Source organism: Vicugna pacos, chromosome 9 (genome assembly GCF_048564905.1).
Source record: "Vicugna pacos chromosome 9, VicPac4, whole genome shotgun sequence".
NCBI lineage: Eukaryota > Metazoa > Chordata > Mammalia > Artiodactyla > Camelidae > Vicugna > Vicugna pacos.
In genome coordinates, this window is record NC_132995.1 from 48,313,936 (window position 1) to 48,337,857 (window position 23,922).

The 23,922-nt window shown below is 46.1% G+C and overlaps 2 protein-coding genes across 5 annotated transcripts in view; one reads left to right on the forward strand and one right to left on the reverse strand.

Moving 5' to 3' along the window:
- The window catches only part of ADAMTS18 (ADAM metallopeptidase with thrombospondin type 1 motif 18), a 543,678-nt gene that overhangs the window by 473,699 nt on the left and 46,057 nt on the right, over nt 1-23,922 (reverse strand). Inside the window, exons 1-2 of one of the 3 annotated variants that reach the window (XM_072967762.1) lie at nt 18,757-18,795; nt 9,138-9,324 (exon numbers count right to left, since the gene is read on the reverse strand). The gene's annotated coding sequence lies outside the window, so the exon portion shown is untranslated. Of the gene's footprint in view, nt 1-9,137; nt 9,328-18,756; nt 18,796-23,922 lie in introns of those variants that run through there. The other 2 variants (XM_072967759.1, XM_072967760.1) reach the window with 2 other exon arrangements.
- VAT1L (vesicle amine transport 1 like) overlaps nt 1-23,922 on the forward strand; it is a 124,144-nt gene that overhangs the window by 35,306 nt on the left and 64,916 nt on the right. The gene's annotated exons all lie outside the window — the stretch shown is intronic.

Below are 23,922 nucleotides of genomic sequence, written 5' to 3' on the forward strand. Positions count from 1 at the left end.
GTAAATCATGATTGATCCAAAGAAACTATCTGTATTATAAATATTATAAAGGTTAAATCTGGCCTCTGAGACAGGATTCATCCATTCAATATTAGTTGACTATATATATATATGTATCAGTTCATGAGGGAATACTGGAGATTGAGTCCAGTAATTTCCATATACTATCTGTGAGGTAGATACTATTACATCTCTATTTTAACAGAGGAAGCTGAGACACAGAGAGGTAAAGTAACTTGCTTCAAGACACACAGCTATGAAGAAGAAGAGCTGGCCTGTCAACTTGGATCTCTTTGAACATAGCGCCCATGATTTTAAGAACTGGGAGGCTGTGCTGAGAGAAGATTTTATTCTGCTTAGAATGAGCTGGAATGGATTCCACTTCAAGGGTTGGCTGGTGGACTTCCTTCCCCAGGAGCTGAGGACAACCCGGGGTTGCCCAGGAGAGCTGAGGTATCTTCAGGAGGAGGGGAGCATCTTCCATTGACATGACCAACCTTTCAAAGAGTCAGGCAGATTTAGTGCTGGAGCGTCCCTTGACGTTAACTATCCAGCTGGAAATAAGCCCCAGGCTGCCACGTCTGTGAAGGCAGGGATGGTGTGATCTTGACATCCCTGTATTCTAAACACGGAGCCCAGTGCCTAGCATATGGGGTTGCTTGATAAGTATTTGTAGAGGGAATGAAGATAGGGGCCAAAGGCAGCATTTAAGTTCTTTACGGATACTATATGGAACTTAAGGGCCCAGATTCCAAAGTCTGAGCTGGTTTTCGTCCTAGCTTCTCTGGCTTCCAGGTAAGACGCCTTGAACAAGTACTTTAACTTCCTTGGACCTTGTTTCTGCATCTGTAAAAATGGGTATCATACCTGTCTCATAGTTTCTGTATGGCACTTTAAAAGAGGACTATGTAATGGGCTTAGCATGCTGGCTGGCATACAGAAAACTCAAGTGTCAGCTGCTATTATTACTATTCCTGTTATCACCATGTTATTATTATCACTATCTGGCTAGAACGTATTACTCAGTGCTACTCTGGCACTTACAGTCAGAAGGAAGAGAGCAGCAAATGGGACAGTCAACTGGCAGCTGGTTGCTGAAACTTGGAGCAAGGAGCAGATAAAACCTATCTCAGCATCCTTTGTTTATCTTCCCTGACAGGTGGCTGCACAGTGGTCTCATGAATTAGTGGGGTTGTCACACAAGCCCCTTGTCAAACATCACTTTACTCTAACACGTAAGACATAATTAGACTTTAAGAAAAATTTATCCATAGTTCTAGCCCTTGGACACATGCCAAGAACTCCAAACACACTGACTAGTCTTCGCCAAGTTTATATAACCCCAGGGACCCATCCACTTCCCCAGCGACAAACCTGAAAGGCCACAGTTGCTTTTCAGAATATTATTGACCATATTAAGATGAAAAATCAGTTCATCTAGGGACGAGTGAGATGTGCAGCAAGAAGCAGCCTCGTCTGTTCTCATGGACGCCCACCAGGCTGTCAGCCGTGGTCCTGGCTACTCTACCCCCAAGGCTGGTCATTGGTCACTCTGATCGTGACCATCCTGCAGCTCACTCCCTGAAAAACTCAGTAGGATCCCTCATCCATCCCCTGTTGGAAATGTGCTCAGGCTTCTCAACTGTATGCCTGGATACAGCGATGAAATTTCCTCACACAAGCTGGAGTCCTTCTCCCACCCCGCCCCTCATTCTTCCCACCAGCTCCCACCAAACTTAGTCTTAAATTCCCTCCCTCCCCACCCCTAGCCCACCTGTTTCTCATCTCTCTTTTCCTGGCTCTCTATCTCTTTGTCTATCTGTTTGTTTCTCTGTCTGTATCTCTGTCTCTTGCTTCTTTCTTTCTCTTTCTCTTTGTCTGTTTCTGTCCCTTTTCTTCCTTCTCTCTTTCGTTCTCTCCTTCCTTCCCTCTCTTTTTTCTCTTTCCTTCCTTCTTCCTTCCTTTCTCTTTTTCTCCCTCTCCCTCCCTGTTCCTTCATCTGGTATAAGCCCTGGGGATAGATAACTGTGTTACTCTGGGTATTTCAGAGTGAGCAACTTAGGCCTGAGCCCACCATCCTGAAGCCTGCAGCCTCGTGGATATAATACACATTTCCCAGAGACACATGAACCATCCATGGCAGTGGTGATAGGTACTACGGGGAGGAATAAAATGTCTATGACTGTTGAACATGGGACCTAAGCACCTGGTCTAGGGGATCAGAGAAGACTGTGCTTAGGAACTAAACTGGTTTTTAAGGATGAGGACGACATGCAGAGGTGAAAAGAGTACAGGGAGGAGGGATAGGAGTTTACAAGAAGGAGCAAAAATGTTGGAATCTGGATATGTCCAAGAAACTGACCAGAGTGTGGCAAGAGAGGAGAACAGATAAAGAAGGGACAGGGAGTGACTGGAAGATAAATGATCACATGGCAGCTGTGTTGACAGTTTCATCCTTACCCTTATCCTAAAAGCCATGGGACTCATAACAGGGTTTTGAGCAGAGATTGAACTCATGGTTGACATTTTTAAAAGATCCTGTGTTGCTGGAGGGTGAAAGGTTGGAGTGGGTCGTTGTGGAAGGCGGGTGATTGAGAGGTGGCTGCTTTCCAGACTATCCTTCAACTTCTCTCATTAGAGCAATTAGAGGAAGGGCTGTACCCAGAGATTCAGGCTTCCAGGACTCTATCCTTCAGTCTGACAGCATCACCGTGTAACCCTGGACAAGCCCTTTCCCATCTTGTGCCTCCTGTTTTTCTGTAAAGTGGGTAGATCCAATTTTGCATCTGTGAAATAAGGTAGACCAGATGTTTCTCATGTAAAATGAGCTAGACTCAGTCATTCTTCAGTAAAATGAAATAGACCACATGGTTTCTAGGGCCCTGTCCACCTTCACTGGCAATCCTGTCTTTTCCTGTGATGCTGCCAGTCTTCACCTCTCAGATGAAAACTTCCTTGCCTATCACCCTCCTCACCGGCACCAACTCCCCTAAATCTTCACCCCCACCATGATCCCCTTCTTTAAATTCTTAGAGTCAGAGAAACAGTTAACTGTTGTTAGGCACTCAGTCTTTGGAAGAGACTTCCTGAGTCTGAATCCCGATTTCCATGACTCATTACTCAGCTGTGCTTTAGTTTCCTCATGTATAGGGCAGTCATCACACTTACCTCGTGGTATTGGGGAGGCCTGAATGAACCGATGTGTGTAAAACATTTAAACAATGCCTCAACCTAGTAAGGACTTCAAAATGTTACCTAATAAAACTGTAGTGGATGCTGTGATCTGCCAGCTAGAATACCCTTTAGGACTGAGGTACTCATTTCCCCTGGCTGCCAGAGCATTGGCTACTGATGGATGACTCCTGCCTGTATCCCTCTCCAGTCACTGCCCTCGGGGCAAGGTTGCTGCCCCTTGCTGGGGAGGCCCACATCTAATTACTGTTGGACCACAGAAGCCCAGTCCTCTTGCCTCCACGGAAATGACTCTGAAGCCCAGCTTTGGAACTCCTTGTAGGACTGGTTAAAGCATCGCTTCCACCTGCGCCCCAGCTCAGTTTCTCAGTCTGCCCAATCCTGCTTCCCTCCCTCCTTTGCAGGTGCTGTTCCCGAGAGTACTTCCTATTCAACACCCTGCATGCAGGTCTCCACTCAGAGTCCTTTTCCAGAGAACCTGGCCTACAACAATGATTGTGATGTCCATTATGATTGTTGGTGTCCTGTCTGTAGCCCATGGGAACCTGCTTGCCTGCCTGGCCCATTGGGTGAATTCCCAATGACAGCCTTCATTTAGACCTTGTTTCGCAGCCCTGTGCCCACTGAGCTCAGGAAGCTTATCTTCTTCTTTCTGAGACTCCTTCCTGTTGTCTAGAACCCTGAAGAAGCTAATAAATGCTAGTGGGTTGAGTAAGCGGGTAGACAAGGGAGCTGGTGAACACTTGTTTCTTCCTAAACCATTTGGGCTCCTCTTGATATTAATAAGCCCAAGATACATGCCAGCCAAAACATCACAATAACTTCACAATATGGCCCTGAGCTGGGTCAAATGGGCCCTGGGCTTTTAGTCTCCTGTGGTGGGATTTGCTGGCAGTATCGAGAAGAGAGAAGTAAAGTTATTCTGGGCTCAGCTTAAAGAAGAGAAGCTCAAATAAAAGATGAAAGGTTTATTTCTCTTTATTTGGGCCAGCTAGTTAACCTCTCGGGATCATGGTTTCCTCATCTTCATAATGAGGATGAAAATGTTGAAAGGAGTATTCAGTGAGTTAATTCATAGAAAGCAGTGATTTCCAAAGTGTGGACCACTAGCATCACTTGAGAACTGTTAGAAATGCAAGTTTTTGGCTCCCACCCTAGACCTACTTTGAAATTAGAAATTCTCAGATGGGGGTCAGGAGTCTGTTTTAACAAGTCCACCAGGAGGCTCAAATCCATGGTTAAGTTTGCGATGCAGTGATACAGAGAACATACACTCAGAAGTTCACTAGGAATTAGATATCACTGTCATTGCGTGATCGTGATTTGGAATGGGTAATACACGTGAAATCTAACACATTGAGGAATGTATTAGTATTCATTTCAACCCATGGTATTAGGATATGCTAGTTTATGTTCATTACGGCACAGAGGTCTAGAGTCTTTGAAGTCCGACCAACCTGTATGTGCATCCCAGCTTCAACTTACTGGATGATCTCAATCTCTCTAAGTCTCAATTTCCTTGTGTGTAAAACTGGCCTAATAGCACCACCCTCCTAAGATGGTTGTGCAGTTAACAAGCTAACAGAATCCTTAGTATAATGCCAGCTCCAAGTGAGAGTGCAGTAAATGGTACCTGTGATTATGTCCAAATCATGCCCTACCTCAGAGAGAAGAGGTAATGGAATAATTACCTTGTATACATGTTAGTGTTTACTGATAAAAGCAGACATGCAACCCAGCTTATTGTGTGGGGAGGAAGGTGAGCAGGAAAGTCCTCATAAAGTGGTATCCATCTGTGCCACACTGGATAGAACGATCTTCAAAATCTCACATCCGCAGACTCTTGCATTTTTGAGCTTTTCTGATGACCAGCCTCTCTGGTTGCTTGCCCGGCTGGCTGGTGGAAGGGCTGACTAACTGATGGAGGAGGAAGTTCGTAGTGAGAGAAAGTCAGTAACACACTTCCGTGTACAATGACAAGAAAAACCAACGCAGAAGGAACAGGTGGACAGTGAGGATGCTTTTGGTGCTCCTCGCTTTCATTTATTCTGTGTCCATAAAATCTGTCTGTCGTTTATGCCCTGTTTCTCAGCCCGAAGCAGGCATTCAGTTTTGCGTGCCAGCAGAAAATGCACGGACAGCAAGTTCTGACCAGATGCACAGCCACTTAGGAAAGAATACATTTACTCGGGTGGGAGTAGAGGGCAGAGGTTAGGGCTCTGGTCTTGGCAGACATGGGTTCAAATCCTGGCCCTGTTATGTGCAGATTGTGTGACCTGAGGCACCTTTCTTAACTTCTCCAAGTCTCATTTTTCTTCTTTGTTGAATGAGAAAACTCATCTGATAGAGACAAGGTGTCAATACAGCACACGGTACCCACTTAGCTATTTTTAATTGTACTATTGGAAAGGATGTTAGACTGTCCAGAATGGATTTGAGGAGGTAGTTATTCAGATTACATAAGCATACTTGTTCTTGCCCTTTTTTCTGCCCTGTCCACCCTCAGGTTAAATTGGGGTTACAAGAACTCCAGTTTCAAACCTGGAGCGAGGTATATGGATCTGAAAGTTAAAGCCCTTGTGCACAACAATGGCCCATTTCCTCCAGCATTTCTAAATGCTCATCTGTAGCTCTGACACCAGTTGGAGCATCCCTTTGTGTTCCCTCCTTGATGATCCATTGCACATGACACCAGTGGTGGTCTTGGGGCAGTGGAGGGACACACTGCTGCCTCCAGTTCTCTCTCATGAACGTCTAGACCACAATCAAGCTGTGTCAGGGGTCCACGGATGCCCTGGATGTCAGAGAGCTGACAGCAAGTTCCATCAGGCTGTCAGCCTGTCTTCCGAACACCTTGGTTTTTAGAGCTGGGACTTCATTGTTCTGACAAGGGGAGGAAGGCGGAAGACTTCTTTGGAGACTGGAGAGCCTGGAGGCTACTTCCTAGGGAGGTGACAGTCCTGGGCTCAGCATGAGGTTGGGATACACTGTCAAAATAAGAGTCCCAACTTATGCAAGGACAAGTCTGCATATTTTCAGAAAGCCGTAGTGGTACCCAAGACCATCCATCAGGGGAAGCTACCAAGGGCTTTCAAAATCAGGCTGGTTGCTCTTTTCCAATAGGAAACTTTGAAAACTCTTTCCAGGGCTGAATGAACCCGAGGGACCACTGAAATAGAGCCATGTATACAGGTGCCCACTCAGTCCTTGGCCTTGGACAGTGCATGGATTAGGCAGTCTTTGCCTTGCAAGGACTCCTTGTTCTCTGGAGGAGATGGATAAGCACCTAGACACAGGAACTAGAGTATGGAGCCTGCGCTCATAGAAGCAATGGAAGGAATTTGGGAGAAAGAGCGGTTAACTCTTCATGGAAAAGGGATGATATGGGAGCAGAATTCTTAAGGATAAAGAGGAGTTTCCCAGGCTGCCAGGGAAGATGGCACAAAAGCCCAAGGAAAGTAAGCAGCTGCGAGTACTGGGTAGGTGGCGACCAGCGAGAATGGTAGGCAGGGCTCTGCACGAGGGCCCTGATCTGTCTGTGATGTTGGCTTCACAAGAGTCTTCCCCTCTCTCCTCTCAGCACTACTATTTGAATTTTATTCATAACTCTTTGAATGGATAAACTGATGGGTGGATGAGAGCCAAGATAATATCTAGTAGCAGTTTTTTTAAATTGTAAAATTGCAATTTTTCAAATTTTGTGAATTTTAAATACATACTTATTATTTATATGTGTGTGTATTTCAGCACAGGAATGTATGTTTTGATTTTTTAAAAACATGCTACCAAGGACCTTGCACTCATTATTTTGTATTTATAGCAACTCTATACAGTCTAGACCACATTATCAGCCCATTATGAGATTTAGGACATCAAGGTTTATGGAAGTGAAGTCTGTTATCCAAAACCACGGGGTTGACCAAGATGGAGATGGAATTCACACTCAGGTGGATCCTTCTCAAAGCCTGTGTTTTAAGCCACTAGGGCAGGTCAGAAACGAGCAAGGAGACAGCAGGTACAGGTCTCCCCATCTGCTCCTAGTTTCTGCCTACTAACCTATTTTTGGACAAGTAAGGCAACCTTGCTACAAGCTGTCTTTTTTGACAGTACCTGGGGTCATGCTGGCCTCTGAGAAGCCAGGTGGGCCGTGGGAAGGCAGGGCGAGGGGGTAGTATGCTCCCCACCAGCTTAGAGGGGTGGGCACGTCACTTCTCCTCTCTGGAGCCCCAACAGAAGGTCAGTCGCAATAGGATTGCTAGATTTGGCAAAATACAGACTTTATCTGGCAAACCTTACTTCCCAGGGGCCCCCGAGTTCTCCCACAAGAGTTCTAAACCTTCCAGGGCATTAATTACACCAGTGAGGCTGAAATCCTGGATTTGAGGTGATTAAGAGTAGCATCCAGACAGGAATGCATTAAGGAGGGCAAATATTTTAAGCCCTAAGAAAGGCGGCTGAAAGGCACCCTGTTCTCTAGAGTCCATCCCCGTGATGAGAAAGCGGCCACGTGCTCAGTGCCAGGACCCGGACCCCCCTCCCCAGGGCCAAGCAGACGCCAGTCTGACTCCCCGCTGCTCAGAGCTCTTCCCCAGCCCCCTAGCATGGACATATGATGGGACCCTGAAGCCTGGGCTATGGAGTGGGGCAACGGAGGAGGCGAGACCTCCTCTGGAGGAAAGTACATGAGGCAGATGGGGGACCCTATTCATTCACCTAACAGACCCTTAGTGAGCACTTGCTATGTGCCAAGCAGCATGCTAGGCATCTAGAATGCAATGGCAAATAAGGAGGTAGGCACACTGCCAAAGATCAAACAAATATCTATCCCTATTTTATGTATTTACAGACATACACATATATCTGTATATGTATATGTATTATATATAATAAATATATGGAAAGGATCAAGATGCCATCGCAGAGAATAAACAGGAAGACACATGGCAGACTGAATCATCAAAGACGACCTCACTGAGTGGGTGACATTTAAGCAGAGACAAGGTGGCAGTTACATGAAAAGCAAGAAAGAAGCACGTTGCAGGCCTTAGGAATCAGCACACACCCCAGGGAGGAACTGCTGATGGTATTAAGTCATTGGAATAGGATTATTCTCCTTGTCTAATCACAGGGTTGGCTTGCCGAGATCTAGCCTGTTACTCACCAGGCTTTGTGGCAGACACCTTGGCTGCCCAGCCATGCACCCCCATCCCTAAGATCAGTGCACGGTCCCAGTTCATGGCCGGTAGATCCCTGTGGCTCTCCACCTGAGGTCATTTTCTGGTTGGCAACTTGGCCTTGCCTGGGGCAGGCTGAAAGTGTCTGGGAGTTCATGCCCCTAAGAGCATCCTCAACAAGTGAGGGACAGAGATTGAGGGATAAATACCAGTGCTTCCCCCACCCTTAATGGGAGAATTATGAGGTATGTTCTACATGGTCTCTCAGAAGGTCCTCGCTAGAGATGAGCTACAGGAGGTCACTGGGGTAAGCCACTTCATAGACTTCCCTCCCCCCCACCCCCCCACCAACTGCCCCACCAGCCGCCATCATACTTCATCTTACTTCCTGGAATCAATTTCCAAATAAATCACGTGCACAGATATTTTCATCTTGGGGTCTTCGTTTAGAGAAACCCTCTGAACAAGGCATTCATGATCCGCCAAAGATTAACTCAAGCACCCCTCCCCACCAGCTCCTGCCCACCAACCTCTTCATCTCCAGCCATGATCGTCTGTCCCTCTTCCCCTGTCAACCACGCACATTTCAACCTGACAGTATGCTCGCTGCCCTTATTTCTCCACCTGGCAAATTCCTATTCATCATTTAAACGTCACTTTCCTTTGGAAGCCTTCCTTGTTCTCCAGCTCTATGCACTCAACAGTGTATTACAGATAACACCTTCACCAGAGTGCATCCATCCATCCATCCAACAGATATGTATCACTGACCTCCATATGCTGGGCACTAGCATGCTGCAGTTGTCCTCGGGTCTTCCTTTCTAGATTTGAGCTCAGAGTGGGTTTTAGGCACCTCTCTGCTTCCAAAGCATAGAGCAGGGTCGAGGTGGAGTGGATGCTTGACAATTGTTTGATCAAATTAAACTGATGAGCCTCATCTGTTCCAGGCAGACAGCATCTGCTTAATGAAAATGAGGTTCTTAATTACACAGAGAAGGATACATTTATGAAGCACAAGGAATTATAAATGAGTATGTTCTCAACATGCGAACTACATGTAGACACAGTTTCATTACTTAAAAGAGTTTGTAAGCTACTGAGCCAGGGACCACGTTTGATTTCCCAACACCAAAATGTATTCTTCAAAGCAGAAACAGTCCTCAGTTATCACTCTGGACCACAGAGCCTGGAATTCCTGCTGTGCCTCCCAGATCTTCTCTTTAGAACTATACAAAGCTGTTTGATCTTACAATTTTACACTAGCAGGGGTGCCATATAAAATACAGGGTGTAACCTATCTATTGGCAATGTCTCCTAAGGATTAAAATAATCAAGGAGTTAGCCAAACAGTTGGCCAGTCTGTATTCAAACTCTGAGCATCTACAGTTTGTCCAACAACGTGCTAGACACAAAATATGCAGTAGCAGATAAAACAGACTTCGACTCTGCCATCTGAAACTTACAGTCAAAGATCTACGTACAAAGATGTTCACTGAAACATGGCTTATAATAATACAGCATTATAATTTCCTATGGGATAGAGGTTGGTTGAAAGGAATTACAGTATACCACACAACAGACTATCCCTCAACCATTCAAAATAATGATGTGAAGGGATTTTTCGTGGCCCATGCACATGCTCTTCATATAAGCTCAGAAAGAAAAACAGTAATAATTAGGGTACGCAGTGGTCTTCAGTGTGATTACAATTCTTCAGACAGCCAAATATTGATCAATACAAGTTGGAAAACTACTGGAACAAAATGAGCCAAATTAGGTGGAGTATTTACCTCTGAGATATGGCATGATGACTGACATTTTTATCATTTTCTGTGTTTTCCAAATTTCATTCTTTACAAGGACATCAACATGCGTTGCTTGCATAATAATACTTTATTAAAAAGAGCTTAGCAGAAATCAGAGTAGATCCTTCCACTGTGAAGCATGGTATTTCATCCTCTTGTGTATCTGGAGAGCTTACTAGCATGTTTAGTTTGTGCTAGGCTTGGGGAAAGAATAGCTTCAATTTTGCCAAAAGCTTTCTGGGAATGAGGGAGCAGACAGCAAAACCCGGAGCTGCGAGTGGTTTATCTTGATGAGCTCTTTTGTTGACTGCAACCTGTAACTATTTAGTGGCCAAAAGCAGGGCATGGGGGAGACAAAAGCCAAACTAGCCCTTGGTCTCTCTGTTCCCCATGCTTCTCACAGGCAAACCTGCAGTCTTTGAATTGGGCTGCCCTGATGCTTTGCCAGCAACACACCTCCAACGTTGGCAGTGATGGACCCCTGTGTACACTTGAATTTTGCCCCAACTGAGGATACATATCCTTCCTGGCCATCAGAGTGTGGGCCCAAGAGCTCTAAAATGCATCACAGCATGCAATACAAGTTGCAGGGAGGGAAAGGAGCAGCTTACATTGAAGCTGTTGCCCACAGAAAACTACCTATTTATTGAGCCATGCAGGAAATTTGTCTTATGCATACCAGTAAAAAGAGCCTGTTAATCCCCAACCCCTAATTAACAGACACACATTACTATCTCTAAAATCGATATACAACAAGGACCTACTGTATAGCACAGTAGGTCAATTTCTTGTAATAACCTATAAGGGAAAAGAATCTGAAAAGAAAGAAAGATATATATATGTATGTATATGCATAAATGAATCACTTTGCTGTACACCTGAAACTAACATTGTAAATCAACTACACTTCAATAAAATTAATCAATTAATTATTTTTTTAAAAAGAGCCTGATCAGAGCAGTAAGGGGTTGTGAAATCAAGTGGAAAAACCAAGGAGACAGCAGAATGACTGTCTTCACCTTCAGAGATACTGAACAATATGAGATGTGGCTATACTGTGGTTGTGAAGACCTCGGCAATTCTCTCGACGTCTTTAGGGTTATCTTGGTCTTTTTGATCCACTCAAGTGTGCCACTCGAAATTCTGTGATATCAAAGTAGGCTGTGAACACAGAAATACCTAGAACCGCCTGAGCTCAAGTGGAGGGAGGTGGTCCCACTGTGCCACCTTTAAGAGGACCTTCATCCTTCAGGCCATTGTCCCCTGGACCATCATCCCATCTGCCAAAGGGAAGAGTTGAAGGGACTGAGCATGATGAGGCTGGAAAAAAGGAGATTCAGGATGCCAGAGCCACGTAACAACAAGGAGTATGAGACACATGAGTCTGTTTTTTCGTGTGCCATGCCTTCTAGGAGCAAAATCTACAGGGGTGACCCACCACACAATAGAAACAAGACCTTTAGGACCATTAGAGCTACCCCCAAATAGAAGCTGGAAGGTAATTGTTCTCCATGTCTAGCTCACAAGTTTTCACCCTGGAAGTATACAGGAGTGGCTGGATCAGGCTTCCTACACTAGGTAGGAGGTTAAAGTAGATGATTGGAGCAGATTTTTAGGTCTTAGGAGTCTCCAAGGCTATACTTTCAAAGCTCCTCCGGCGGCCCTCTTCTTGTCCCACCATGTGTCATCGCCTGGTCGGAGATCTGGCTGCAGGAACAGGAGTCAAAATCCTTAACTATCCTACTAGCTGGTGCCAGGCAGGATGCTCAGCCCTTTATGGGGTCACCTCCTTCACTCCTCACCCCCACTGTTACCACACACGCATGTGAGATGAAGGTTCTTAGTGCTCGCAGGACCTGCCCAATTCCAGGTGGCTAGTCAGTGTAGTCAGGGGTGGCCCACAGGCCATCTGTGTCCAGGACCTGCCACTTAGGATTTCTAGAACCTGGCAGAGTGTGTGGCACAAAGTGTGCATGGAGCACACTGATTCATGTGCATGGCATTGATTTATGTCCACTACACACCCATTTTCACTGAACAGAACAATAAATAGACATGTAAAATAAATGAGACAGTGAAAAGGATACCATGAATGGAACATGGCATTCCCTTACTGAGATGTGTCAAAGAAGGAAAAAAAAAAAGTGAAGAGATTGTCATTCATTCATTCCCACATTTCATGAACACCTGCATGCCTGTTGCTATGAAGGGGCTCCAGATAAAGAGGTGATTCAAGGCACAGTGTTGGACCTAGTGGTGTCAGAGTTTAAGTAAGGAAGGTGGCTGATAAAGAAGATTAAGAGTGAAATAACTTTCCACCCCTGCATTTATGAAGAAGTCAGTTAACTGGAAGGTTTGTTGTTAATATGAAATGGCAGGACAAAGCTCTGGGAAGTGAGTTGTTCTTTCAAGAGGGCAAGTCTGAAAGGTAGAAAAGGTCCAGCAGACAGGGCTCGACATCCCCATGGGAATTCCTATCTGGAGATACTGCACTTTTGTTCCCTGCAGGACTGAATCTTAAAGGTCCTCTCACCCAGAAGCATCCAATGCCACCTTCCAGTGGTGATGGGCCCTGCATCGCCGCCCCGTTCAGAACCTCGGCTGAGGGAGTTGAAGGTGCAGAAAGAGTCCGGATGTCTGATCCCTGAGGGCTGGCAGGGGACAGCAGGGATTTCATGCCCAGGGCAGGGGCTTTCCTATGAAGGTGTTGCTCATATCAGAAGGGGCTGAAACCAGGGTCAGCGCTTGGTCCTGTCAAGAGGCCTGGTTAATGAGGCGCCGTCAGGGGACAAGGACACTCAGAAAAAGGCACGAAGGCAGATCGCTGAGTTGTGAAAACCATCATCCCAAGCAAGGGCACTTACTTCCGGCCAGGCTCTGTTACACGTGGGTTTCACAAATCTTTGTGGTTAGGATGCAGAGAAGATGGATGGAAGTAGAGGAAGTGAGCTTTGACTGCCTAAACCCCACTTTATGCTTGATCCTGTGCATAGCTTTCTTTGTCTATTTAGCACATATACATGGGTATCTTTATCCCCACTTTAGAGATCAGGCTGTCAGCTCAGAATAATTGGACCACGGTCCCTCAGGTGATGAGTGGTAGATCAAGGGTCAAAATTCAAGTCTCACAGATACCTACACCTTTGCTCTCCTTTCCCAGTGCCCACCCCCCTTTCCTTGACTTGCTATTAGGGTGGCCACACAATAACAGGTAAGGGGACCCAATGTGCCTCGGGCACTATTTTATGCCCTTTGAAGGGGCAAAGTTAATAACAGCATCCCCCCTCACTCTCAGAGTCTTCCAATATAGATGATAAATTACATGATCACCCTACCTAACAAGTTTTCTGTTGAAATAGAACACATTTATTAAAACCACAGCTCCAAACTGTGGGTACAAATGGTAATTTGGCTGGAAATGTGAATCCGGCATCCCACGATGCAAATGTAATCATCCAGGAAATGTATCCAGATGCACTCCGTGGAAGGCAGCCAGCCTGGAAGTGGCTCTGACCCACCATGATTTAGAGCCCCACTAAGGGGACTTGTCCATCTGGTAGCCTGGACTGGCTCCCTGGCCAGGATTCCAGCCACTTGGTTCCTGGAGTCCAATTCTCAGGCAATGTGGGAGTCTCTGGGTGATGGGTTGTGCTGTGGCCACCCGTGGTCTCTTTTGGAAAACAGTCCTGATGAGAGACACAGACTGAGGATGATCCCCACAAGGGCTGGTTAGAAGAGTTGTCATGCACAGTTGGGCAGGCTGTCTACTGCACAAAAATACTCAACCCCTGGGGCAAGCAAGGGATGCTGTTCTGTCTTATTTTATGAGATGGTCAGTGAGATGTGGCCACAACAGGAGACAGAGGAAGGCTCCAGAAAACAAAATTTATTATACTCTCTAGTCCTAGAGACAGGAGGCACACTGCATAGGGAAAGACATCAGGGTGGTTAGGAGACAGAAAACAGGAGTGGAGGAAGGGGGAGACTTTATTAGGGTTTCTGTGGGAAAAGCAAGGCAGGGCAGAGTGGTCAGTGTAGGACTGGCTATTTTCAATAATTTCAGTGGGGGTTCAGATGGTCTCCACTTGCCTGGTATCTGGCACTGGGATGATCAGGCAGATGAGTACTGCTGGGGGTATGTGTGGACCAGAGAGAGGAAGGAGGGCTCCGGACTGGTTAGTGTGCACATCCAAGACTGTACTGCTCCCAGCGGAGTGCTTGGTCATTGAATTGGTGAGCCCAGAAAGGGGCTGTCTTTCCCCAGCCAGAAAGATTTTTTAAGATGTCAAAACACCATATAATAGACAGAAAGCTTAAAATATTTACCATACAGATGCCCACATTCTGGTTGCCAAGGCTCACAGCTGTGCCTGCTCAGTGGAGGCAGGGGAGTGGGAAGTGGTGGCCCCAAATCAAAGCCTTCCCACTCAGCTACCTGCCCCACAGTTGACAATCCTAAGTCCCAGCGCACCTGAGAAAAAGCTACTTCACCTGGAACCAGGAGGCAGAAGATAATAATGCAGTAGGTACATTCTTGAGCATAAGAAGAGCTAAAGAGCCCTGAACATACTGAGCACTTGCTCTCTGCCTGGCACTGTACTGGCTCCTCCAGTCTGTGTCTGATCCAAAAACCAACACTCCATTTTATAGATGAGACCAGGGAGGCACAGAGAGATGAAGTATCTTTCCAAAGTCACATAGCCCATCAGTCTGGGAGCAAGGTTTTCAGTTCGGGTCTGCCTGACCCAAAAGGTGCTCAGCATCACTAATCATCAGGGAAATGCCCAACAAAAGCCCAATGAGATGTCACCTACGCCTGCTGGATGGCTATTATCAAAAAGACAAGAAACAGTAAGCGTTGGCGAGGATGTAGAGAAAAGGGAACCTGCGTACACTGTCAGTGGGAATGTGAATTGGTACATCCACTAGGGAAAAAGGTACGGAGATTCCTCAAAAGATGAAACACTGAACTACCATATGACCCAGGAACCCCACTCCTGGGTAGACATAAAAGAACTGAAAGCAGGATCTTGAGGAGATATCTGTGTTTAATGCAGCATTATTCACAATAGCCAAGACATGGAAACAACCTAAATGTCCATCGACAGATGAACAGCTGAACAAAATGTGGTACAGATGATGAAATATCATTCTGCCTTAAAAAAAAAAGGAAATTCTGCCCTTGGTACAACATGAATGAACTTGGATGACATTATACTAAGTGAAACAAGCGAAACACAGAAGAACAGACGCTGCCTGATGCCACTTATGTCGGGAATCTAAAATAGTCAAACTCACAGAAGCAGAGAGTAGAATGGAGGTTACAAGAGGCCGGGGGAGGGGGGATACAGGAGGTGTCTGTCAAAGGGGGCACAGCTTTGTTATACAGGATAAAGTCCTGTAGATCTACTGTACAGCACAGTACCTACAATCAATACTTACACTTTTGTGAAGAGGGTAGATCTTCTGTTACATTTTGTCGCCAAAAAAAAAGAGGGAAGGAAGAAATTTTACAGGTGATGGTTAAGTTCATGGCATTGTTCAGGCGATGTTTTCATCAGTACAGACTTACCTGCAAACTCGTCAAGATGTATACGTTCAATATGCACAGCCTTTTTCTGTATAAGTGACATCTCAATTTTTATAAAAAGTCCGCACTCTCCTTTCCCCACGTGAAGGGCTGATGTGGTAGGAGAGGATCAGGACTTGGTTTTTTACTCCCGTGTGTTTAAGGCTCTCTTCAGAGCCAGCCTGCTTTGGGTCGTGTTCTGAACAAAGGGCCTCGCTACAGTCTGCTTCCCTCAGGCCCCACCTCAGTGTCCCTCCCATTCTGACTTGGGGCTGCCTCTTCAACAAAAATATGGCAAGCTGTCGGACTCTCTAACATACCATGAAGTAAAACTGGACTGGCCACCCTCCCAGTCAGAGCAGAAGGCGGAGCTGTCACCAGTGCATCATCCCAGGAGGTCCCAGGGCTCCCTGGACCAAGCCCTAGGAGACGCTTTGGGAAAGCGAGAGTCACCTCTCTCCTGCCCTCTGTCCCAAAGCTGTCTGGGTGACGACTGGGGCTTAGGAAACCCAGCTGTGCTGAGACTAGGTGTTTCAGGCACCACAAGGGGAGCTGGGCTCATGCTGGTCAGTGGGAGTCATTCTGGCCAAATCCCTTCAAAATCACATCCCTCTGTCCCCACAGGGGACCAGACCGGATGCTGGGAAGGTGGCCTCTGTGGGCAGGAGTCCACGTGTGGGAGGGCCAAAACAGGGCAGGCATCCACCCAGCTCAGGAGCATCCACAAATGGCCTTAGGAGGAACCAGTGTCACCATTTAACCATGATACAGCTCTGGGGGCTCTTTGAGAAGTGTATTTCTATGCCTAAACCTATTTTATCCAACTTTCTTCCTATATTCCTCCCCCTGTTAAGACCCACCTCCTACCCTTCTCCCCACTCCATGTGTATTGTTAAAAGAAAAACAAGCAAATATTTACTCTTGGCCAGCCCATAAATTTCCCATCACTGATGTTAAGTTGTAACTGCCAAAGGGACGTGGGGCAGAACTTGTCCGCATCCAAGAAAAGGATAAAGCAAAGAAGATGGCTGAGCCACAGCCAACACCTGCCTCCCAAGCCCCCTGCCTTTTCTAGAAAGGGCACACATGCCAGTCCCAGCCCTCAGCCACCCCCTGACCCCGTGGGTCTTCTCTGACCACCATGCTCTTTGCTCACCAAACGTCTGTCTCTCCAGTTACTTCATCCATTCAACACACAGCAACTGAGACCTACACCCAGGGACACACCACAGTGGATAAAGGCAAATACGATGTGGTCCTCCCTTTAAGGAGTTAACAGGCTAGTAGGAGACACAAAAGAGAGATTTTGAAAAAGGAAAAGTGAGAGACAGAGGAGGAAGAGGAGGGAGGCAGAGAGAAGAATCAGCACAGAGTGAAAGACGGTGGAGGAGTGATGTGTGTGAGTTTCAGGGCAAAGCAGGAGATATTAACTCTGCTGGGGACCTCCAGGAAGGCTTCCTGGAAGAGGTGGCTTTGGAAGCCTGCTTATCGAGCACCAGCTCCAACTCATCCCTGATGAATCACATCACACATGCCTCCTCCTTGGACCCACACCTGACCTTGGAGTCGACATGGAGACGTGGAGTAGACATGATCATCTCTGACTTAAAGAAGAGAAATGGGAAGCTTAACCAACTTAGGCAACAACTCTGGAACGGAAGCAGGGATGGGGTCCGGGAGCTTTAGCTTGTTCTGCAGCCTCAGCTGTGTCTCAGTTCTGTCTCGTTGCATTTGTCAGGAACAGAGAAGCTGGGCTTAGTGACAAGGAGGCTGGGGTTTAAATCCCATCCCTTCCCTTTGCTAGTACTTAGCCTTTCTGAGCCTCAGTGTCCAGTTTCTCAGTGTCTCGATCTTTCTGAGCCTCCATTTCTAAGCCTGTCTTCCTGATGGGTATATGATGTTGGGAGGGGGAAACGCAGCATGTGTAAGGTGCCTGTCACAGTCCTTGCCAAAGAGTAACGGGCCATTAAGAGACGGTTCCCCTTCCTTCTCTCCTTTTATCCTCCAGACTCACTACTATCCTGCAGCTCGGGGCACTGGTTAAGATGACAGATGCTGGAACCAGGCCATGCAGGGTTCAAATCTAGTCTCTGCCCTTCCTGTGTGACTTCGGGCGGTTACATAACTTCTTTGTGCCTCAGTTCATTCTTCTGGAAAATGAGGATAAAACAGTACCCTCCTGGTGGAGGTCGGGGTGCAGATCGAATGAGCTGTTGTTCGGACAGCACAGAGAACCCTGCTGGCACACAGGAAGTTCTGTGCAGATGAGGTTGGACAAATCAACCTATACTCTCCCTGACTTTGCCCGGCTGCTTCTCCCCGAGTGCCCCTGCAGTGAGCTCCGCACAGCCTGAGCAGAGGAAAGGTTTAAATGGTCACCTTGCCGTCAACTGATGGGCCGAGCTGTGAGTGGCTGGGAAACCTGGGTGTTCAGCAGCTTAACTGAAACCAGGGAGCAGGGAGGCTGAACTTCTCCAAGCATCCAGAGCTTTAGGACCTGCTAATGGGGACGGTGGGGTCGGGGGTGGTGGTTATTATCTCTCCTTGCATCTCTGACTCACAGGAGACTGTTAGTCATGGCCTGATCTACAGGATCCCTACAGGATCCCACGTACTAAACCCACAGGTACTGACGTCAACCTCAACTAGGAAGGGAGGAAATGGATTACAGTCAATGCCGTAACTCAGATGAAGGAAACTTTACAGAGTGCTGGATCTCGGCATGGGCTGTGCATTCGAATTACCCAGAGAGCTTATGAAGTACATGCTAATAACCAGGCCCTACCCTGGTCTGAAATAAAACATCTGATATGAAGATATTCCGAGCATCCTGGGGGCCTTAGCATCTGAACCATGTGGAGTGGAGCGGTGCAGTTAAGGATAAGCTACATCAGTGGTTCTCCACTTCAGCTGCATCGGAATCTCCTGGAAGGCTTGTTAAAGCTCAGCAGGCCGGGCCTCACCCCCCCACCGAGTTTCTGATTCTGCAGGTCTGGGGTGGGGCCTGAGAACTTACATTTCTAACAACTTGATGTAATGCTGGTGCTGGCACCGTATCCTGAGAAGCACTGCCCTATATACAAGATAAAAATAAATAGATAAAAGATGTTCTCTACCAAATCTTCCCAAAGACAGTGTCGACTGTCTTTGGGGATTTAAAAAAAAAAAAACACTTCCATATTTATACCTTCAGCAGTTGAAAACTCCCTGTCCTGATCTCCACTTTTCCCCTCCGTTGTCCCCCTCCTCCCTTGGCCACGTGCCCCTGAAGCATCTCAATGCTGAAATGCTCGGTGCATGCATATTAATGGGGAGTGTCATGTGTAGTTCAAGAGTTTTGCAGTGACAAACAAGATAAAGAAAAAGAGAAACTGACTGATTCTTGGAGCAGACCAGGTGAGAACACAGAATGTTCTCTGCTGCCTTGGATGGCGGGTCACATGGAACAGCCCACACAGTGGGAGGTGAATTTCCTCTCCTTACAACAACTGAGTCAACTGAATAGTTGAGCTAGCAATTGACAGCTTTGATCTGGGGGGAAAAAAAGTTTCTCAACCTGTGTCTGAATTCCAGTGTGGGAGGTCATATTGTCATATGAAAAGCGTAAGGAGGGCTCAAGGATCCAGTGTGCGAGATTTCGCAATAACATTCGTTTACCTTTCCTTATCCAAGCGCCTCTCTGAATCAATGAAGATGAAAAGGTCAACTGACTGCTCTTTGGAAGAAAACAATCTCACCGCAGCATTTCCTCCCCGTGTTTTCTCGGTCCACCCCAAGCTCACTTTTTCCCATTCTTGGACCACATGAATGGTCTGTGGTTTCCAGGAGCTGTTTAAAAGCGAAAACCACTTTTGGAAGAGATAAACCTAATTCTCCCTCATAAGCGATCTCGGAAATGGTCAAGTTAGCGATAGAAAATTCCATTTTTCACCGCATTTAGGGTAATGAGTAAACTTTCATTCTCTTTGGGAGGCGTCTTCAAAGATTTTCTTCAGACCAGCTAAGAGCAAGTCAGTGTGACCTAGAAATCATGGAACTGGAGAGACCACAGGGATTGTCAAGTCCAAGTTCCCATTTCATCTAGTCTGTCCCCCCATGTGTCCACACACATTTGAGTGCATGCCTCTCATTTTCCGTACGTTTGCAAGACTGCAGTGCACCAACGTGGTCTTATCCCAGTGGTTCAGTGGTTGGAACTGGCGTTTTCACCCTATTGGTTTAAGCATATAACTATACTTTCTTTTTGGTAAATTATTTGATTAATATTTGTTGCCTTTAGGGGAATGCAAACTCCAAGATGACAGGGACTATTTATAACTTGTTCACCTTTATCTTTCCAGCATCTCTCACAGTGTCTAATCTATTAGAAGCACTCATGAGGTAGTCCTATCATGATGAAATAAATGCCAATGAAGTGACAGAGAGGCTGAGATTCAAAGGATGACTGGCAGTCAACCAGGAGAAAAGACAGGGGAAAGGATGGCAGGCCATGGAAACTGTGTGTGCAAAGGTCCTGTGGTGAGAGAAGGGTAGCCCTTAGGAAGGACACAGCATTTTACCATATGGTCAAAGCTAGGGCTCTGGTATACAAGAAACAAGGCTGAGGAAGTAGGTAGTATCTGCATCACAGAGGCCCTTTTAAGCTGCTCATTCTTTGTCTCAGACTTACTTGGGTCTCTGAGGCCGAATCCTGAATCTCAGTGCTTGGACAGGAGCATCTATCCTACATTCCCATTTAATGGGTAACCAGAATTTTGACCAGGCTCAGTCCAAATTCCAGGGCAGTTAGAGTTAAAAACTGCCATTCAATGAGCACTGAGACAGTGTACTAAGTCTTTTACGAGATATATCTTCTCTAATCATCTGTCTACTATGCCCAGGTTTTCTGGAATAGAATCATACTTTGAATTGCCAGTCTGTGGAGATGAAGATTTCAAGGATGTCCAAACAGCTCCCTTGTAACTACTGGCCCTTGACTTCCCACTGTCTATGCTCTGTCTGAGGGGGCCCCAGCAGCCCTGAAACTGGGGCTGAGCTGGCTGAAGTCTGTTCACCCATATAAACCTGAGACAAAGCTGTCCACAGTGGATCAATGAAGGCTGCCAGAAAGACGTCAAAGACCCACAGTTTTCTCTAAGATTTCCATGTCAGCAACTAGGGTGCTTAGCTGGATGGATACGATGACTCATAGCAGAGTGGCCGTGAAGTCAGGGCCACCCGAATAACTTACAAGCTGTGTAATCTTGGACAAGTTCCTTTCGCTCTCTGAATCCCCATTTTCTGGTATAAAAAAGAAACCAAAAAATGTCCTCTAAAAATGGTTGAAGGGTTTCACAAAGCACTTCAGCACGGACTCGTCCGGCACACAGCGAGAGGAAAGGACATACAGGGGCTGTTACGGCTGAAATATCAGCCACAGAGAAGAGAGGCAGAGGCTCGCTGTGGAGTTCTTACATTCTAAAAAGGGAAGGGAAAAATCAATTGAAAACAAGTGCGTGCAAATCTCCATTTACTGCTGTTGCTGGGAGACCAACTGTCTTGTTCATCTTACGTTCTGGGACCTGCAGGTAAACTGCAGAATCCTTTTCACTGAAAATTCGCTCTGTCTTCCACAAATGTTTATTGAGTCCGTGCTATTTGCCAGGCATGTGGGAGAAGCGAGGGTAAACGAGGTGCTGATCTCTCATTCAGTTGGAGGAGGGAGGATACCAGTTTTCTGTAAATGAGAGGGAGAGTGCTTTTCTGCTTAAATACAGAATCCTGAGCATTATGTACTCTAGAAAATCACTGAGGATCTTGCAAGGGCTTCTCACTGTGTGAGTGAATTAATAGAGCTAAAAGAGCGGGTAGGAGTCCTGAGAATGCATGTGCCCTGAACTTGTGTTTACCACTGACCATTATTCATAAATAATATAAATTATGATAAATCACATATATTACTCATGTATTATGTTAATTATTTGTGCACATATATATGCACATATAATAACCATATTATTTTATTATTATACTAATTATATATTACAAATGGAATATTATGTACTAGACATTATTAATTCTAGATGTATATCTAATACTAATTATACATATATACCTATAATGCTAATTATAGATTGTTCTAATTATATATACAGTCATTCCTCAGTATTCACAGGGGATTGGGTCCAGGACTGCCTCCCTCCCCCAACAGTTACCAAAATCCAAGGATGTTCAAGTCTCGTATAAAATGGTCTCATGTTTGCATATAAGCTATGCATATCCTCCCGTACACCTTAAATCATCTCAAGATTACTTGTAATAACTAATACAATGTAAATTCTATGTAAATAGTTGCCAACCTGCAGCAAATTCTAGTTTTGCTTTATGGAACTTTCTGGAATGTTTTCCTGAATGTTTTAGAATGGCAGTTGGCTGAATCCATGGATGCAGAATCCATGGATATGGAGGGCCAACTGTAATTATATTCTATACTGTATTTATGTATTACATACTACATACATTGCTCATATACTGCATATATTATGTAAGAACATACATATATAAGCTACTTATATCACTTCATTTTACTACCACATGTATCTTTCTCTTTAAAATGAAAATGATAAAATTCTGCTTGGGGCAGACACTAGATATGCTAATTAAATCTATGTTTTATTCCCACTCTGCAAAGCTCAAGAACAGAAATCTGCAAAATGATGAGGGGTGGGGTGCTTCCCCATGACATCAGCCCCCTCTAGTTCCTCATGCATCCATTCAACAAACACTTGTGCTGTGCCAGGCTCTGCCCTGGGCACTGGGGGATGGAGCCAAAAGAGGAGCCATCCCTGACCCCATAAAGCTCACACATGGGTCAGGGAGCAGCCACAGAAGGCCATGGTGACCACTATCCTGGAGGAAGGTCAACAGTGGCCCAAAAATAGGCAAGCGACTCTGCCTGGGCCACTGGGAAGGATTTCTAGATCAAGGGTTGGAGGTGCCTCGGGGGGAGTGGATGGGATCTGAAGAAGAGAGTGGAAGGCCAGGCATGAGAGGTAGGGGAAAGCATGTGGGAAAATCAGCACGGATGTGAAATAGCATGATACGTTCAGGGGAGTGGAGAACGGATATGCTCCCACTGCTGATATAATGATAAAAATACCAAGAAAAATAGGAATCACAGTGGTCACGAGAGCAAATATTCACTGACCATTCACTACTCTAAGCCCTTGGATGTGTTAATGTCATATAATCCCACAGCAATCTTAGAGTTTATGTAGTATTATACACAAGGCATATTAAGACACGTGACCAGAGGAATTGATTTGTTACTCAAGGTTGCTCAGCTGCTAAGTAGACCAAGTTCTGCCACATCGCACCCTAGTGGCCGTGGACCAGGCATCCAACCGCCGTAAACCTCAGCTCCTTCGTGGGGAAAAGAAGGCTCATTCTGAGAACACCACGGGATGAGGGTCACAGCGATTATCAGTGACGACTTGTCTGTTGTGTAGTTGTGGGGGGCTGTTGGGAAAGTGAAGGGAACTCACATTAGTGAGGTAGACTGGGTCAAATCCCAGAGGGCTGGCCTTGTGTGATATAGGACTTATGTTTCATTCTGAAGGCCACCATAGGCCTTGGGAAGCTTTGAAACATGCAGTCAAATGCTCATTGTTGTGTTGGAGAAAAATCACTCTGCCCACAGTGTGATGTACACATGGAAACAGCCAGGCTGGTTAGAAGAATGCTGTCATAACCCAGGGGAAGAAGTGACAGTCACAAGAGATGCTGAATGGAAACAGCATACTTGCTGACCAATCGGATGTGGGGACGAGGGAGGCAGAAGGATCCAGGCTGACCCCCAGATTCTTGGCTTTAGTGATGGGTGAACAGTGCGATTCCACACACTGAGGTAGGAAACGCAGTCAGAGGAGTGATATAGATTGAATCGTGTTCCCCGACCCTTGTCCAATTCCTGTGTTGAAGTCCTTCACCCCTGGATCTCAGAATGTACCCTTATCTGGAGGCAGGGTCTTCACAGAAGTCATCAAGTTAAAATGAGGTCATGAGGGTGAGCCCTAATCCAGTATAACTGCTGTCCTTCTAAGAAAGGGACATTTGGGCAGAGATTGGCATAGAGGGGAGGCCAGGGAGAAGACCACTGTCTAAAAGCCAAGGAGAGAAGCCTGCATCAGATCCCGCCCTCACA